Source organism: Hibiscus syriacus, unplaced genomic scaffold, assembly GCF_006381635.1.
Source record: "Hibiscus syriacus cultivar Baekdansim isolate YM2019G1 unplaced genomic scaffold, ASM638163v2 tig00113725_pilon, whole genome shotgun sequence".
In the NCBI taxonomy this organism is placed as follows: Eukaryota; Viridiplantae; Streptophyta; class Magnoliopsida; order Malvales; family Malvaceae; genus Hibiscus; species Hibiscus syriacus.
Window position 1 is genome coordinate 13,745,001 of NW_024063471.1, and position 19,500 is coordinate 13,764,500.

Here is a 19,500-nt window from a genome sequence, read left to right on the forward strand (position 1 = left end):
ATATGCCCCATATTATTTTTAGTCAACTAGTGGATATCATAAACATTGTTCCTTCAAAACATGTTGAAACATTGATTTATGGATGTCTTCTGAGTAACCTCTTTATCAAACTCAATCTAAACGTCTCTCTCAACAATCCTATCCCACTCCAAAATCAAATCAATCTTACTTCTTTGAACAAAGCGGATTGGAAACAAGACAAGGAAACCAGTCTTTGGGTATTTTGACCCGGTAAGCAAACTCTGGGAGCTAGTTCTTCACGAGCTGCTCCTAGCTCTTCTCGTGCTCATCCTCCTCCTCCGGCACCGGCTGCTGACGATGATCTTAAGTTTCAACAACATATGCAAGATATCGACGATTACGTTCCAGGCGATGAGCATGCACCGGAACCGGCACGGCAAGAAGATCAAATGCCACCATATTTTCGATCCTTCTTGGAGTCGTTTGATCTGAGGTTTACCTCCATGGAGTCTCATATTACTGATTTTCAGCGGGAGATGCGTGAACGTATGGACGCACTCACTCTTGAAGTTCGAGCTCATTATCCTCCTCCTCCCGACCCTCTGATGGATTAGACCTTTTCTCCATGTTTTCTTAGTAATTCAAACTTGGATTGTTTTTTATGTTTTTGGATTGTTTGTTTTGGATTGTTAAATGCTTGAATTTGTTATGGTTTGGATGATTGGATTTTGAACTTAATATATATATATTTGGTTTGGTTGAATTTTCTTATTTTTGCATCATTAGATATATATGACCAATCATGCCATTTCACATTTGTTTTTGAATATTGATTATGGAACTAATGGCTAATCTCTCTTTTGATTGTGATCTTAGCAGCTTAAGTTATATATATATTTAAAATCAATTGGCTATGCTTTTCAAAACCTTGTTTAAAAAATTTTAATGTCTTTTTGATTTAACAAAAAGGGGGAGAAGTATAAAAGTGTTAAAGGGGAGAAGTGTTGTAGTAAGGGGGAATAATTTTTCAAAATTAATTTCAAAATTTTAGAAAATCTTAAAATAACACAAATGTTTTGTTATATCAAAAATAGGGAGATTATTGAAACCATTTTTGTGTTTCTATATAACAAATTAAGTTTAAATGAATTTTAAGATTTTACAAATGATTTTCTAAGTATATTCGATTTAATTAATCGAATATCAAATTATTACTCAAAGTCTTTCAAGTTAAAATTCAAAGCTTGCTAAATGTGTAAAATTGTGTTTTATACTTAAACTATTTTTGAAACAATTTTCATAAAGTATTTTGAACCAAAATCAAGCCTAAAATCAATTTATCAAAGTGATGCACCGATGCACCAATCCATGCATCGTTGCACCATGAATTAAATTGAACATCGAATGCATTTCATGCATCGATGCACTGAGGATTTTATGAAAACATCGAATGCATTTGATGCATCGATTCACCAGCCATGCATCGATTCACTCTGACTATTTTGAAACATCGAATACACTTGATGCATCGGTGCACTCTTAGTGCACCGATGCACTAAGGGTCCAATGGTCAAAATATTTGAATTTTACACTTATGCACCGATGCACCATGGGAATGCATCAATGCACTGACGCTCCCAAATGCTTTAATTAATTGTTTTCACACTTAAACGGCTCTATTGACTCCACTAAGCATCCCCAATATTCAGAATCATTTGAAGGTGTATTTAAACAAGCTTAGAAGCCATTGATCAATAACAAGAAACAACAATCAACAAGAATCAAGAGAGAATCAAGAGAGAATCAAAGAGAAAGCATCAAACCTCAAGTTTGAGCATTTCAAGCGTATTTTTCATTCAATATTCATTTTGCTTTCAAGAACACTACTTGTACTCAATTGTATTCATTTTTTAATGTTCTTTTCTTTGTTCTAGAATTGTGCAAACAATCTACCTTGTGAGGATTTCCTTGTAAGTTTGCAAATTTGTAATCTTCTCTTTGAGAAAGAGTGTTCTCAAGAATTGGGGTATATTCTTGACGGAGTAGTAAGGTTATCTCTTTGGCCTCAAAAGAAAGAACAAATTAGTGAATTTGTTGGAAAATCCTTAGTGTGGATACCTAAGGTAATGGACGTAGACCTTGATTGAGAAAGTCAACCACTCTAAATCACTGTGCAATTACTTTCAATTTTCTGCAAAAGCTTCCACCAAAATTTTAATTGCCAATTCACCCCCCTCTTGGTCGATTCCGACGATCGATTAACTCAACACAAAGCCTAGTAGCTCCTTAAGGTGTATAAAAATATACCAATATCAAACACTTTGGTAAAATTTATTTAGAAAATATGCTTTAAAGAAAACATAACCATTACCACACCTGAACACCAGAATGTGTAGGTTCCTTTGAACCATACACCCACATATGTACACTTGGTAAGGACTTATCTTGTGTACAAAGTAGAGGAACCTATAGCAATACCCCATAACAAAAATAATTATGCATGCATTTACGTGAAATCAATAGTTTAATTATTTCAAACATGAAAAATATTCCATGGTTTGAAATCATATTTATAAAATATGGTACTAGAGATCATGCTAAAAATATAATGTAATTCAGATATCAAACCAAAGACATATAATAAATAAGATATCATGCCATCAAAATATTTTGTATCATAAAAATTCTAGAACGGTTCAGATAAATAAATCAAAATGGTAATTTAACACCATCAAGAACACACATGTATCGGTCTGACAAGGTAACTCGACTCGACTTGAAATTTTCTTTCAATTTCTAGTTATTCGATTCAACTTGAACTATCAATTCTGATTTTGAGATCGATTTAAGTGAAATTTGAAAATTTCAAGTTACTCGAAAAATAAATATTTTACTATGTATTTTAACAGTTTTATGATTTAGGGGCTGTTTGTTTGCCTTTTAATGGAACCATTTAGCGCTAAATGCTAAACCGTTAAGCATTCAGCGCGTTTGTTTCACACCTCTGAATGATTCAGTGCTGACTGATTCAGCAAAACAGTACTGAATGATTCAGCACAGAAGTACATTTTGAATCATTCAGAGTCAGTTATCAAACATCATGTCACATTCAGAGCCAAACCATTCAGAGCCTCTGAACCATTCAACATTTGAATCATTCAACGCTTAATCATTCTGAAGTAAACGAACATCCCCTTAGTCTCTACTTTCATTATTCCTTCAATTCCTCCATTTTAAGTCTATTTTTAACCAAATTTGAACCACATGCTCATAAGTCATCCTAGAATACAGATGTATTTTCAATTCCTCTTTTTGATAATAAATTTTCTATATTTCAATTTAGTCTCTGAATTTTTTATAATTTCCTTATTTCTCCAATTCATCATTTATTTTAAGTCCACTTTTTAACCAAATTTGAACCACATGCTCATATACCACTATAGAATACCTATGTAACTTCAATTCTTATTTTGTTGACTAAAAATAACTCTCTTTTTTATTTAGACCTTAACATTGAATTTTTACTCAATTTGGTCTTTTGACTGCTATTGTTTTTAAATTCTTTCTTCCCATCAATTTCTTGATTCTTGTATACTCTCATCAATAATTTACTCTCAAAATAAAGAAAAATATAATATTGTGAATATATTTTATAATTTTTATATTTTATTTAATATATTAAATAACATTATAATGTGAATTTGAAATATATATATATCTTATATGGTTAGAGAAAGTCAAAAAAATTGAAACCAATCCTTACCATAATACTATAAATAACTATAATAAAATTAGCACATAAACTCAAATAAGTTGAGTCGAATAAGACAACTCAAATTTCTTAAACTCAACTCGACTTTAAAAAGTTTCAATTTAAGTTTGAGTTGAAAAATACGACTATTCAACTCTAATAAATCAAATATTTTTTTTACTCGATTTGATCGAATGCTCACCCCTATGACAAGGTAGCCTATTGTTGGGTCTGCCTATCACGATTAGCAGCAGTACTAGATCCTATAAATCGAGAGAAATTATATCATTATCCTAATATGATAAATTACAAACTTTATTAAAATAATTTATGAAAACCTACGACTAACTCTGAAAATACGCAAATCTGCTGATCTACGCAAATCGTGCTTATATGCTGGATGAGAAGCATTGAATCTAGTTCTTGTGCCCAAATTCCGTCCGGATAATGCAAACCGAATTGGAAGCAGTAAAGATCAATCTGAAGTTGTTCGTGCCAGGGTTTCAAATTAGTTTAACTTACACTGGAATGATCCGTATTGAATGGGTCTTAATAGCACGAGGAAGGAATGGGTAGGAACCGAACATTCAACGAATCGTTCGTGAACCGTTTGACGGGAAATTTATTTATGTTCATTTATTTATTAAATGAACGAACATGAATAATATTTTGTGTTCGTTTAATTAAATGAACGAACATGAACAGAGGAATCGTTCGTTCATTTACGTTCGTGAACGTTATATAATATGTTTGTTTATGTTCGTTCATTTATGTCCGTTCGTTTATGTTTATTTATGTGCATTCATTTATGTTTATTACAATCTTTCTAGACTCATTTAAAATATTAAAGCCAATAAATTTTAATATGATATCCGTAAATATTTTAAAATTCAATTAATTTTAAATACAAATAAAAAAAAGCTCAAAACAATAAAATATAATATAATCCTAAAATTGTTAAGAAATAAAAAATAATAATTTCATTTATGTTCGTTTATATTCGTTTATTTGTGTTCGTCTATGTTCGTTTATTGTGTTCGTTTATGTTCGTTCATTTGTGTTCGTTTATCATTTAAATGAACGAACACGAACAAGCTACATTCCTTAACGAACAAATACGAACAAGAAATTTTTGTTCGTTTATTTTTGTGTTCATTCATTTGTTCGGTTAAAATTAAACGAACAAACATGAACATACCCCAATCTTGTGCGTTTACAAACATAGGAATAGATGGTGGGAGCTCTCATTGGGTTGGGTTAAGGGTTTCAAGTTATTTTCTCAATTTGAATCTTGTGGAATGATTTGTGAATTCGGATAAAATATGCAAGTTGTGCAACCAAAAGAAATGGAAATACCCAAACAAATAACCCATTACCAATTGAACTCAATAACCAACTATAAAATCTATTGACCCAATGACCAAATTAAATGTCCAAATGACCATTAAAGTCCAATTACAAATTCATTTCATTCTTGACAAAAGCTAAACCCAATCAAATTAAACATTACATTACAAGTCATGACCCATTAACCCATTACCATATTAAAATTACCCGAAACCTACATCACCCTTTCTAGAGAAATCCTAGACCTAATGGACAACTGCTACTCGAACCTTCCATGTCAGCTGCACATCCTCCACATTCGAGAAGCTTCAACAGTGGACATGATCCTCAAAGCTCAACAACCGTACGCTCCCAAGCAAATCCCACTCATAAGTCGTCACCATGCAAGGAAAACAGAAAAACAGAAAAAAGAAATAAGAATTCTTTGTGATTTTATCTTTTAACCTCTATAAAATGGGTTTCTATAAAAACCCAAAATAAAAAAATGCAACAAGGATGATCTTCCTCCCTAGATTTGATTGACGTAGGGAATGTAAAGGGGTTTTTGTCCTATTCAATAGAAGCAATACGAAAGCAATTGTTTTTTTCGGGTATTCACATTTTCTCTATTTAAGTGCACTGTGTGTGCATGTAGGAGTGAGTCCTTTGTTACATTCGAAAACTAAAATATATAAAAGTGAGGGAGTCATTTTTGTTACCTGATTTTATGGGTGGTCTCGCTGGAGTGTATGTTGTCGGGATCGAGTCGTCGGCGCTATATGGGACCAAGAGTCAATCGACCGAGTGTTTTAGAAGGTTAGTAGGTTGTTTAGGTTACACGAAGAAAAGACGTTTGATGTTGTTTGGTTAGTCTCGATTCGTCCAGCCATTGACGAAGATGGTGAAGGCGAGAGGTGCAGCGTCGATCCACGGCGGGTGCAACGTCTTGTGGGTTTTTGAAGAGTGGTGGCCAACGAAAGACTTTTGGGGTGAAGGAGGCGGTTGCGTTGTAAGGGAGAGTTAAGAGAGGTGTTGTTTTAGGTCTAGGTTACTGAATAAGTCAAAAAAAAAACATGTGATTTATATGTTAGAGCTTTATGAGTTAATAACGCATATGTCACTCTAACTTTTTCTTCTTTTTACACTTAAGTCACTAATTTTGTATTTTTATTTTATTATTTTCGAATTAATGTCCTCATCGTGCTATTTTCTATATTTATATTTAGTGTTAATTTTTGGTTTATTCTAACTCATAACCCTGTACATTTGCTATGTTTTTACACTATAGTCCCTAATTTTCTACTTTTTATTTTTATTTCAAATATTTTTGTCCTAATTGTATGATTTTCCATTTTATTGTTTGTTCTTTAATCTACTTAGAAATTTAGGTGTAATGTCTATTTAATTCTTCCAATTGTGACGTGGTTTTACATTTTGATCATTAGCTTTGTTTTGAATTTGTTATGATTTTTCTGCTTTGTTTATATTTATTTAAATATGGTCCCTGTTTCCACCACTTATGTTTTATTATAATTTAGCCCCTTAAGCTTTTATTTTTTTTATGTTTTAATCCCTAAATTAGTTGTATCATTAATTAAGCCTAATACTAATTAGTTTATTAAATTTTTAATTTGCAATTTTTAATTTTTAATTTGTATTACTAATTATAGCTTATTTACACTATAGTCCCTAATTTTGTACTTTTTATTTTTATTTCAAATATTTTTGTCCTAATTGTATGATTTTCCATTTTATTGTTTGTTCTTTAATCTACTTAGAAATTTAGGTGTAATGTCTATTTAGTTCTTCCAATTGTGACGTGTTTTTACATTTTGATCATTAGCTCTGTTTTGAATTTGTTATGATTTTTCTGCTTTGTTTATATTTATTTAAATATGGTCCCTGTTTCCACCACTTATGTTTTATTATAATTTAGCCCCTTAAGCTTTTATTTTTGTTATGTTTTAATCCCTAAATTAGTTGTATCATTAATTAAGCCTAATACTAATAAGTTTATTAAATTTTTAATTTGCAATTTTTACTTTTAATTTGTATTACTAATTATAGCTTATTTAGCTTTAAATGCATGATTGTTGACTTTTCTTTAATATATATTAATTTTTAATTACTTTTAATATATTTTTCTCTTAAGATTAATCTTTCCTTTAATTAGTAAAATTTTAGGGTAAATTCTTTAGTTTCATTTCTTTTTTATTTAATCCATAATTAGTGAATTAGATTTTAAATTTTAGCACTTAGATTTAGATTTAGATTTATCACACTTTAGTCCTTAAATTTCTTAATTAGATGAGTAATTCGATTTAGTCCTTTTATTAATGCTTGAGGGTTCAAATTAATTATTTAGTTAACATAATTAATTATAGTTAATACTTAGAGCCTTAACTTTATCTTAATTTTACTTTAGTCCTTTAATTTAAGAAATAATTCGATTTGGTTGTCGCATTAAATGCTCGAGGGTCTATTTAGATTATTTGATTTAATAATTAGTTAAAATTGATTAGCATTAATATTAGTTCCTACATTTTTAGGTTTAATCCTTTAGATTCTTTAAAGGGTAAAGTATATAAATAATCCCCCAATTTTTAGGGCACTTGTATTTTGGTCACCTAACTTTTGAAACTTGCAATAAGGTCATCGAACGTTTTGTTCATTTTAATTAAGGTCCTTGTCGTTATTTCCCATTAGTTTTTGATGTCGTGGCAGTTAACCCTCTGTTAACCTTTTTTTTGCTAAAGTGGCAATTAACCCTCCGTCGAAGAAGAATAAGAATAAGATCCTTGTCGTTATCTCCAGTTAGTTTTTGCTGACGTGGTATTTATCCCTTCTTCTTCTTCTTCTCTCCTAATCCAACTCATTCTTTCTCTCTCTAAAACCAAGTTAAGCATATTCGTTTCGAAAATAATACTTTACAACCACAATAACACTATTATATATCTCCAACATTTTTCCCTTCACTTGATTAATCCATGGAGATTTTAAGCTTATTCAATGAAGGTTTCACTTACATTTCCATTTCCTTTCTTTTCCTTCCATTTATCCTCTCCGTACTATGCCACAATGGTACCGATATCATCCCGGTAGGCTCACCAGCACTGCCACTGGGTGTCTCGATGCAACGATTGATGTTTAAAGACCAGAGACTTTTCATTGTTTACCATTTAATCTAAGCATTCAAGAGAGCGATCATCGAAGATCCGCTTAATAGGACAGGGAATTGGATCGGGTCAGATATATGTAGCTACATGAGCTTTTAATGTGATAACTCATCCGATAATGAATCTGTCGTTGCCATCATCGATATTGACTTCAACGGGTTTTTATTACCGCCCCAACATTAGAAGGTTTTGTCGATAACCTCCTCAACCTGGCTATCTTCCATGCAAATTCAAACAAGTTCTTTAGTTCCATATTGGATGTGTCAAAGCTTAGATATTTTTACGAGTTGGACATAAGAAACAACGGCTTCTCTGGAACATTCCCGACGATAGTTGTCGGAGTAAAAGACTTTTTGTTATTGGACATCCGTTTTAATTCCTTCGTCAGGGAAGTTTCGTCGGAGATTTTCAACCAAGCACTCGAAGTCCTCTTCATCAACAACAACGATTTCACTGCCAAACTACTGGAGAACTCCAGTTCGATGTCGGTTCTCTACCTCACCTTTGCGAACAATCTGTTAATCGACCCGATCTCGCAAAGCATACACGACCTTAACTCGATATTAGTCGAGGTTTTACTAATGAACAACAAGTTATTAGGTTGTCTCCCTTACGAACTAGGGTTTTTGAAAGAACTTAGAGTATTCAACGTTGAAATCAACCTGTTAACGACCCATTGTCGATCTCCTTTTCCTACTTGGAGAAAATTGAGCTGCTTAACTTTCCTAATTATATGCTCTACTAGGAAGTACCTGAGGAACTGTGTGCATTTCCAAGCTTGGTGCACTTGTCATTGTCGGGTAAAAGCAAAAGTGAACAGGTAAATACAGCTTGACAGAAGAAAGAATGGACAATGCTTAAGTTGGTTATTGAGAGAGAGATAGAATGAATTGGATTATAAGATAAGAATAAGAAGAAAAAGAAAAAGAAGAATGGGTCAATGAGAATTGAAAAAAAAGAAGGGTTTACTGTCACGTTAGCAAAAAAAAAAAAGAATGTTAACTGCCACGTCAGCAAAAACTAACGGGAGGTAACGGTAAGGACCTTATTGAAAATGAACTAAAAGTTTAATGTCTATATTGCAAGTTTCAAAAGTTAGGTGAACAAAATGCAAGCACCCTAAAAATTTGGAAACTATTTATATACTTTACCCTTCTTTAAATTACATAATTTGACACTTTAAGATAGAGGGAAGCCTTAATTAATACACCTAGTATAATTAGGTTCATAAATGTTTGTTTACTAAGATCAATAACGAAGTTTTCGCATTAAATACTTGAGGGTGGTTGTTATTGGTTTCGAAATGAGGAGTGATTTTATCCTTTTTATCAAAATGGTGAAATTATATATCAAGTCCTTTAATTATCCTTAATTTATAAATTTGTTTTAAAATTTAATTAAACATCATTTTAGTCCTCAAAATTAAATTAAATAAAAAATTATCCCTTAAAATTTGGTGTGTGCAATCACCAATTTTATCCCCAAAAAAAATTAATCATTACATCCATACCCTGCTGCATCCAAATCCCAGCAGATCCCATCCACTAAGCTCCATGACCTATCACCTATAAACACCGACTGCACCAGCACCAAGCCAACCTCGTTAACAGTGACAAAACAAAATATAAATTAGGATATGTATTTTTTTTCACTTTTGGTAAGTATAAAAACCCCAATCACAATGTAAAAATTGAACCTTCTCCACCGATTTTTCGTTTCTCTCTAGAAAGTAAAGAGAGCATTGTAAACAATTGGTTACCATTTTTTATTTTCAATACCAATATAACAACAATATAATGAAGGTTTTCTTCTTCATTTTTTTCGGGTAACCATATTTTTATTTCTAAATTCAAGCAGAAAAGTAGTAGAAATAAAGATAATAAAGAGGGTTAGCTACTGTTGTCTTAGTCGAATAGGACCTTGCTGGAGTCGAATCATCGGGGTTCGTCTAGTGTTGAGGTCACCATCGGGTCTGGGAAGTTGATCGATAATTGGTGGTGATGGTTTAGGGGGTCGGTTTGGCTCTCGGGACCTTTGGGTTCGGATTTTAGAAGAGGAATAAGTGTTTTGGGTGTGGTCGTCATAGGAACCCGACCACCGTTGTTGGTGGTCAGCGAGGTTTTAAGGCCGAATTAAGGATATATCTAGCGGCATTGAGAGTGAATAGTGGCATCTTCATCGTGGGTCGTGGGTTTTGGGTTAAACATTTGGAGAGGATAATAAGCTTTCAAGGTTCCTTATAAGGTCGTGTGGTCCCCTCGATTGAGTGGAAGGTCGGTAGGATCGAGAAGGCCACCGTTGCTTGGTGGTTGGCAAAGAATGGCCCTTGGATCTTTGGGGTTGGGCGTCGCTCGTGAGGAAGAAAAGTCGATGAAGATGAAAGTTATGTTTTGTTTCGGGTTTAGGGTTAGGTGTTTAGATTAATATTAGGATATATTTAGACTTTTTTGGGTTAATCACGCTGGGGTCCCCCGAAGTCTGGCGTGTTTTATCGTTTTGGGCCCTACTTTAGGGTTAATTCCCTCTTGGTCCCTTTAGTTTGGACGCATTTTTCTATTTTGGTCACTAATGCCTTGGTCTTTTTTATTCATTTTTCTACTTTGGCATTTTGTTTTGCTTTTATTTTATTTTGGTCACTTTTATTATTATTATTATTATTATTATTATTTGTTATATTTTGGTCACTACTTTTTATTTTATTTGTTTCGAATATGGTGCATCAATTTCACTATTTTTTATTTATTGTTATTATTCAAACCGACGTTGTGGTAATCCAATCCGAGGTATGATCCACATTATTACGGTCTGGGCTCTATTAACATCTAACCACTAATCACTAACCACTAACTGCTAACAATTTATTGCTATTATTCGAACCGACCTTGTGGTGACCCGATCTGGGGTATGATCCACATTATTATGGTTCAAACTCTGTTAACTCTAACCACTAACCACTAACTTGTTATTTATTTATTTATTTATTTATTTTATGTTCGAACCATAGTACAACCATGCGACGACTTGCCCCAGGGTACGACCGCATTATTTACGCTCCGGGTTAAAAATTTAAAATTAACACTAACATTTTATTTTTATTGCTCTTTTATTTAATTTTATGCACCTTTAAATTTATGCCTTTATTTTTTCTTTATTTAATTTTAGTCCTTACATTTTGTTTGCTTTAATTTTTTGATATTTTATTTCTGTCCCCTATTTTTCAACAATTTAATTTCAATCCTTCAATTATTTCACTTTAGTTCCTGTTTATTTTATTTCAGTCCCATGATATATATATATATCATGTTTCATATTTTTATCATATTGAGTGCCTTATTTTGTTACTTGCAATTTGGTCCTTATGTTATTTATGATTTTATTTTATTTGAGCACTTATATGCACTTATATTTGTGTGATACTTATTTTTGGGTCTTTGCTTTTTATTGTGTTTATATTTCTACCATTCTAGTTTAAACTTTTATTATCTAGCATGATTAATTAAATTTGTTCAAATTGGCTTAAATGTTTTATTTTGGTCGAATCAAATTATTTTAATCTCGAATTCTTGGGAGAAATTATTATATTCTTTTTATTTTAGATGGAAAGAGAAATATTCGTCCTAAAGTATTTTAGGGATTATTTTCTCTTCGATTGGAAATATTGGAATATTTTCTATTTCTCTTTAGAATTTTTTGTTAGATAAAAATTGTATGGTTGAATTTGGAATAATAGGATCGTAACTTAAATTTTTATTTGAATTCTTAGATTTCCACCATTGGAGACAATTTTTAATTGATGGGGTACCAATTTTGGGCGTTGTAGGGGTGCTTATCCTTCCCCACGCGTAATCGACCCTGAACCTTTTTTTTAGTTTATTCAATAAATGATTTTCTAGTTACACGTAGACTTGTTTATCTTTTAAAATGATGTTTTCTTTAAAACTCTTTTAAAAGAAAAATTTTAGGTATTCGACCTACCTAACCCAAAAGGTCGATGGCGACTCCAAAACATTTCTTTTACAAAAATAGATTTTTTTCAGAAATAAATCGAGACTCATTCCAAGTGTATGCTAGGGATGGTTACGACAACTTGGCGAACTCACTGGGGAATTAGTGGATCAATCCCTAAATTGATTATATATTGTCTATATAGTTGGAAATTGAGAATTCAGTTTTATTTAATTCACGATTCTTTTGGTTTTTCAATTTTTTTATTTTATTTTATATCCTTGTATACTAATGTTTGAATTTTATTGATTCCCAAGTTAATAGTTGCATTAGAAGGCTTTCAATATGATAATGTCACTCGAAGGGGTATAATAGAACTGTAAAAACACATCAATGGTCCATAATGATGCTCCAGGAAGCAGCTGAAGAGGTACATCAAGCTAGAATACATGAAGTTCAAACAATGCAATTGATCAAGTCGTTAATACAACTAGCTGAAAAGAAGTACTATATTCGAAGTCATCAAGCAACAATGAAAACTGACACAAGACAGTGGACGATATTAATTGCATATGGTCACTAAAAAATGCATTGCTGGAAAAAGAAGTAGAAGGATGAAAAGTTTTCATCAAGCCAAGGATAAAAGAAGATTGTTTCCTTGCATATTCAATCAAAATATAAGTCAAGCAGTGTGATAAGATTTGTAGTTTCTGTTTGCCTCGGTGTATTGAGACATTGTGTGTTCTTTGAAAGTTGTATTATGACAATTACTTTGGAATCAACACCTTCGTGGCATTTGCATTTGCATTTTGCATTTGCACCTTTACATCTTGTATTTTTTTTTATTTTTTTTTTACATTACGCATTCACATTTTGTTTGTTTCAAATATTTTCTACGTGTATTCAATCATGAAAATGTAGGAGTAATTCGTAAAGTATTCCATGTCATAAATTCTAAAAAGCAAATTGGAGCCAACATGGTCTTCCAATAGAGGGATAAGAGTCATGAATGAGATTTTAGCACGTGTTGGTAAAATCGAGAAACTCCAAGAGAAACTTATCAAAAGTCAACAAGAAATGATTGATCAAGCAAGGAAATTCCAAGACGAGTCAAGAGAACATATATCTAAATTGATGCATATGATGAATATTTTGATTCATGGGGAAAACCACTAGAGGATCCCGTTGTAAAGGATGTGAATGAGATTTTGAATGATAATGGTGGGGTCGAAATGACATCAACTGATGATCAAGAACCTATTAGGAGGCAGGGTATTGCAAGCCAGGTCTAAAAATCAGATGTGGTCTTAGAAAGCTCCGTTGAATTGATAACGAGGGATAGGTATCATTAGAAGAAAAGAGGCATAGAGGAAGCCTAAATACCAATCAAGAAAGCCAAGAACTAACAGACTCTTCCACAATGGCCTTCGAATGAGAAATGGTCCTATAAAGAGATTTATGGGATAAATCATATTGAAACCCTAAAACATTTAGCTAAGGTTTCTAGTAATCTTGAAGGAAAATTTCAAGATCCTCTCGAGCGAGAAATTAAGAGATACAAGGAAGAACATCAAAAGGCCAAAATTCAATGCCTAAAAATTTCTTTCTCAACAGAAATTATTGAATCAAGTCCTGTGAAGACTACATGTGCATGAGAAAGAAAAGGGAAATCCAAGGAAGAAGGTTTAAGTGGATGTAATTCGAGATTGGCCCATTGGATTGGGAACGAATTGGTCAGAAGTAAGCCTCAAAGCATCTCAGACGCCTATATCAAATTTTTTGATGACAAGTGGAGCATTAGACATTTCAAAGAGCCTGCCAAATGCTCCACCAATCACTGTAACAACTATTGCTCAAAACCTAACCAAGGCTATCATCTTCAAAGAAAATCATTTTGGATCAAAATTTGAGCTCAATTTCCAACCAGGGAGGAAAGAGCTAAACAAGCAAGAACAAGAGAAATAGGTATGTCTTTTAGGGCATATGAAGAACAATTTCCAGTTTGGAAAAGTTAATGTTAAACCACATTTGGTGGTAGTAACTGATGCAAAAGAAAAGTTGAAGGATCAATAGCTGCTCATCACCATAATTCCTGAAGATGTTGAGGTTGGAAAATACGCACTGAAATATGACCATGTTTCCCTGAAGAGGAACTGAACAAGTGGACTACAGAGGACCTCCTTGTAGTTTTTAGATGAAATTTAGAGTAATACTCAAACTTAACCCTTATTCTTTTGCCCACGATCATTAATGAATCTTTTGTGAAGGGTTCCTATGTTAATTCTAGTTTTTCTGCAATTGAAAATGTTTTCCTTCATTTCTCAAGTGGCAATCATTTTATACATTTTCATATTCTTTATCATTAATTTATTTGATTTTTGACATTTTTTTATTATTTTATTCATTCCATACAAATATCTATTACTCTTCCAAATGTATATATTCATTCCAAATTTTCTTTGCAAGTGCCCTAATCATTAATAACATGAATGTTTCTGAACTTTAATCATGAGATAAATTTTGAGCAACCTATGTTTAGTATAAATCTATGAGTGAAAAAATGAGGTAGAATGTGATGTTTGTAACAAACTATTGAGGCTAGTGAAAAAGGATGATGAACAAATCTTATTTCACCATGAAGAAATCGAGATTCTGAATGAATGAAGAAAGAAGAGAGACATATATTGGCACTACTTTGTGACATGAAATGAGACAAAAGGTGATAGAGTTGCTTCAAGATTCCAAAGGCATCTTTTATTGATCTTATCTAAACATGCCAACATTGAATACATAAGTAATAGTGCACAAGTTTTTGATAGATCATTAATCCCCTATCTGACAGTCTTTGAAAATTCATTGAGATATGTGGAAGTTGCATAATGAGTTTGGAAAGAATAAAATAGCTATCTATTATTTGAGCAAAAAGTTTATTGATTGAAAGATCTAATACCTACCAATCTAGGAGGCATGATGTGCTTTGGTATGGGATACCTAAAGGCTCAGACAATACATGTTATATTATACTGCTCGATTGATATCCAAACTTGATCCTCTAAAGTGCTTAACATGGTCACCAACATTAACTAGAAGAATGGCTCGATAGCAAGTGTTATCAGAATATGCCATTGTGTATATGAGCCAAAAGACGATAAAAAGGAATGCCATAATAGATTCTCTAGCAAGATGGACATCAGATGATTATGAGTCCCTGGGTTTTTAATTTTTTTAGATGAGGATTTATTGTACATCTTTATTGAAGAAGAAATTAAAGCATGTGACGAATCCTAGATGTTTTAATGTGGTATCCAACGCTTTGGGATGAGAATTTGGGATAATGGTAATTTCTTCAGAAAATGTCTATTATCCTTGCACAAGCAAACCAAAGTTCTTTTGGATTAACAATATGGTAGTATTTGAGGCTTCCGCTTTAGAGATAAGAGCAGTCACGAAAAGAAAATTTAAGTACTAAAAGGATGTGGAAGTTCCTCGTCAGTAATCTTACAACTATGAGGATGAAGTAAAGACAAGACAAAGCTGGACGTGCTCAAGCTCATTATAATTAGCTAAACTACATTGAAGAGGTTAAACGCTATCTACCATGGACATATGTGTCATAAGCAGATGATACAAGCTTATGATAAGAAAGTTCTTCAATAGAAGTCTGAGAGGATGATCTAATGATTGAAAATATCTTGTTAATTCATAAAGATTTCCTTGGGAAATAGATGCCTAATGGAGAAACAACCAAATGTTGTCAATGAGATCATTTTCAGATGAGTGTTGTTGAATTAAGTAATCCAATAAATTCAGATTCTGGTTGAGAAGAATTACACTTGAAGAATAGAAAAAATAGAAAGAAAAAAAGAAGAAAAAGAAAAAGAAAAAAGAGAAAAATAAGAGAAAACAAAGAAAAAGGAAACATAAAGAGAAAAGAGAAAAAAGATTGAAAAGAGAAGAAAAAATAAAAAAGAAAAGGAGAAAAAAAAAAGAAAATTGAAATGAGGGTTCAAGACGAGAATCCAAGAAAGGTCGTCTTGAAACCAAATGAAGGATTTGAGTTGAAAACCTGAAAGGACAGCTCAAATGCATTTTGATATTAGGCATCTGATAAGTAAACCCCTCTCAAGATTATGATACTTTGGATCAATTTTGCATCTACAAATATTTTGGCGATTTTTGAAGTCCTTTAGACATAAGCTCACATCTACGCTTTGGGGCTGTTTTGAGTTGATTGATTTAGAAGAGCCTGATATTTTGAAAGGAGTTTCACATTTATAGACACTTTGGAAACATTTGAGATCTTCTAAACAAAATCTTACCTCAGTGCTCCAAATTATATATAGTCGATTGGTTCAGGAACATTCATACTAGTGATGCTTGAGGCATCCAGTTTTTTTCTTGATTTTTATCCTTTCCATGATTGTCATAACTTTATAAAATTTCAATTTTCTTATTTCGAACCCCAATTTTGTTCATTTACAAGCATCTTATAAGCATATTAACATAGTTCAAAAGAAAATAAAAGATTTATTGGTATTATTTTGAGTTAATCTTTTAAAGCACATGGAATCCAAAGTAGCCCAAAAACCTTGACACTCATGCTCATTTGTAAAAGAGTGTATAAGCTGAATTCACGAGGACAACTATTAGATCCCCATCAAAGATATTTTTTTCAAGATGTTTTCATATGGGGAAAATAAACAAGATGATTTCTCAAGAATGATAGAGATCCTTGATGCTCGTAAGACTTATGCTGCCTAAAATAAAAATGAAAGGGCAAGGCAGACATTCTCCAATCCTGGGAACAATGAAGTCTAAAAGATCAAAAAGACTCAAGAATAAAACTTTTGACACTTATTTTTGAAATCATCAATAACCGACCAAGAAGCAGATGACTACCTTAATAAGAATATGTATATATTATTTTGAGATCTCATGGCATCTTAAGTCATAACAAATGTTGAGGGCATTCCTATATTAGATGTATTAATCACTTGTTTAAGCAAGTTTAAAAATAAGAAGTTTTGACAACGATGTTCAAGAACTTCATAAGTATCCACATTGGGGAATGATAAAAGACCCAAATCATATTGGGATAACAAGATTCACATTAAGAATGTATTGCGAATAAACCTTGATGCTTGAAGTATTAGGGGCCGAATATGGAGACAAAAAAGAGCTTACTTTGAAAAACAAACAATGTAATACCCTGAAATTTTTGTTAGTGACCAAAATGTACATTTTAAAAGTTTAGTAGTCAATATAAAAATGGGAAAACTTCAGGGACCTAAGTGGTAAATTTCCCAAACAAATTTTATTCCATAAATGGATAGTTTACTCTTGAAAGTGTGGTTTTATTGAAATCAGATTCTTGATATAGAAATTGTGTTAAAAACTAGAAAGTGTTAAAGTCTGATAAAAATTTGGTAAATCGGATCAAATATAAATTTTTAGAAAAATTGAAGGATGATAAATTAAGCTTATAAATGTTATTTCCAAATTTTAAAATGATGGAAAATAATATAGAGCATTGGATTTGAGAATTTATTTCCATGTTCAATTTGGACAGTTGGATGAAAAATGACAAGATTGAAATTTTTGGAAAATGGCATGGGCAAAGTTATAAAATGCAAAATACTTTGTCCATTTTTTAATTTGGAAGATGATAAGGTTTATGTGGCTTGGTATTAAGGTAGATATCAAGTTTTATTAAGGGAAAAATGGACATTTCTCATTAAATGAATATTTTATTCATTTAAGCTCAAATAAAGACTAAATTAACTTGAAATTAACCAAAATTTCATGAAACCAAGCCATTTTTCATCCAACATTTCGTGCTCCTTCATCCAAGGAAAGAATGTTTTTTTTAAAAAAATTGAGCAATTTCCTTTGGTTTTTGGTTTAAGTCGTGAAATAGAAAATTGTTCATTCGAAAAATGCTATCATTTGATACCATTATTGCTTGCTAATTTGGTTTTTGTTCAAAGAACCCAAATTTTAGGGTTTATGTTCACATTAGGGTTTATGGAATTGATGATGAATCTTGATGTTTTTGAGGTTGTAGAATCATTTCCAAGTTTGTTTGATGATTAAAACATGTTCAATCTTCCTATAAATGCTTCCATAAGTTTTGACCAAAACCTAAAGTTAGGGGAACTTTGTGTTTTGATGAAATTTGATTAGGGATTTGATGGTAGAGTTTGTATGAGGTTGAATCGAGGTTGATTTTATGCTTGAATTGAATCCAAATCGAATAAAATCATGAAAACCTAGTCTTGACTATATAAACCATTCGACCTTGGTCTTAAAGGATGAGGAACATTTTGAAAAAATTATAAAAACACTGGAAAAGATGTAGGAAGTATACTACAAGCCTTAGAAAAATTTGGGGACCATTCTATAAATTTTAAAGGACTAAATCAGTAATATTAGAAAAGTTATAGATTATTATGTAATTGTTCAATGTTCGATGTACTATACTGGAAATTCATGTTTGAGCGTTGAAATTGAAATTAGGATGTGAAATTGGATTATTTTGGAAACCTTGTAAAAGTTGAGGTTTAAATCACACATATGGAAATGTTGAGAGCTTAAGTGAAAATGTTATGTGTAGTTGGGAAAAAAAGGAAATTGAGTGGTCAATTATAAGTATTAAGGTCAACATTTATGTTGTGACATGGGAGTTGTATCGAATAAGCATCGTAAAATTTGTTAGGAATTTATTTTCCAAAGTATGTCTATGTTAGTAAGATTCTAACATTTGGTTTATATTTGCATTTGTTTAGTAATGATGTTCATTTATATTGAGTTCTTGAAATCAAGATCAAATATTATTAAATCTATGGAGAAGCTTAAGGATGGAATGGGAAATTCTAAGGAAGTTTGCAAGCTAAGGACACCAGGTGAGAGCAAATTCAATTTGTACTTATGTTATTGAACAAACATTAGCTTGTGATAAGCCAGTGACGGAGTTACTATAGTAAGAAGTGACTCCTAAAATGTTATGTGATTTGTGATGCATGCATATATGTGCATTTGATGAGCTAATAGAATTAGTGAACAATTTGAAAATGCAAATTGGTGAAATCTGCTTAGAATTTATTTTTTGGATAGTAAGCTTAGAAAATTGCCATAAATGATAAAAATTAGTAGAGGATGATTTTTATACCGTTTGATTAGAATACCAGTCTAGTTTTGTTTAGAATAAATGGAAACTGATTTCGAGGTGTATATAAAAATATATGAATTTTTAACTGAGGATAAGTTAGAAAACGGGGCAACAAATTATGCTCAAAACAAATTCTGTCTGTCAACTTTGAAAATTCACCATATATTGTACAA

General features: G+C 31.9%; 1 long non-coding RNA gene and 1 pseudogene across 1 annotated transcript; one reads left to right on the forward strand and one right to left on the reverse strand.

The window, feature by feature from the left end:
* Positions 1-5,095: 5,095 nt before the first annotated feature.
* LOC120187604 lies at positions 5,096-6,074 on the reverse strand. The gene is made up of 2 exons (XR_005522317.1): positions 5,758-6,074; positions 5,096-5,424 (listed from the first exon to the last, which is right to left on the reverse strand). It is a non-coding gene; the product is annotated as an uncharacterized LOC120187604 (long non-coding RNA).
* Positions 6,075-8,025: 1,951 nt separating this feature from the next.
* LOC120187685 overlaps positions 8,026-19,500 on the forward strand; it is a 59,355-nt pseudogene continuing 47,880 nt past the window's right edge.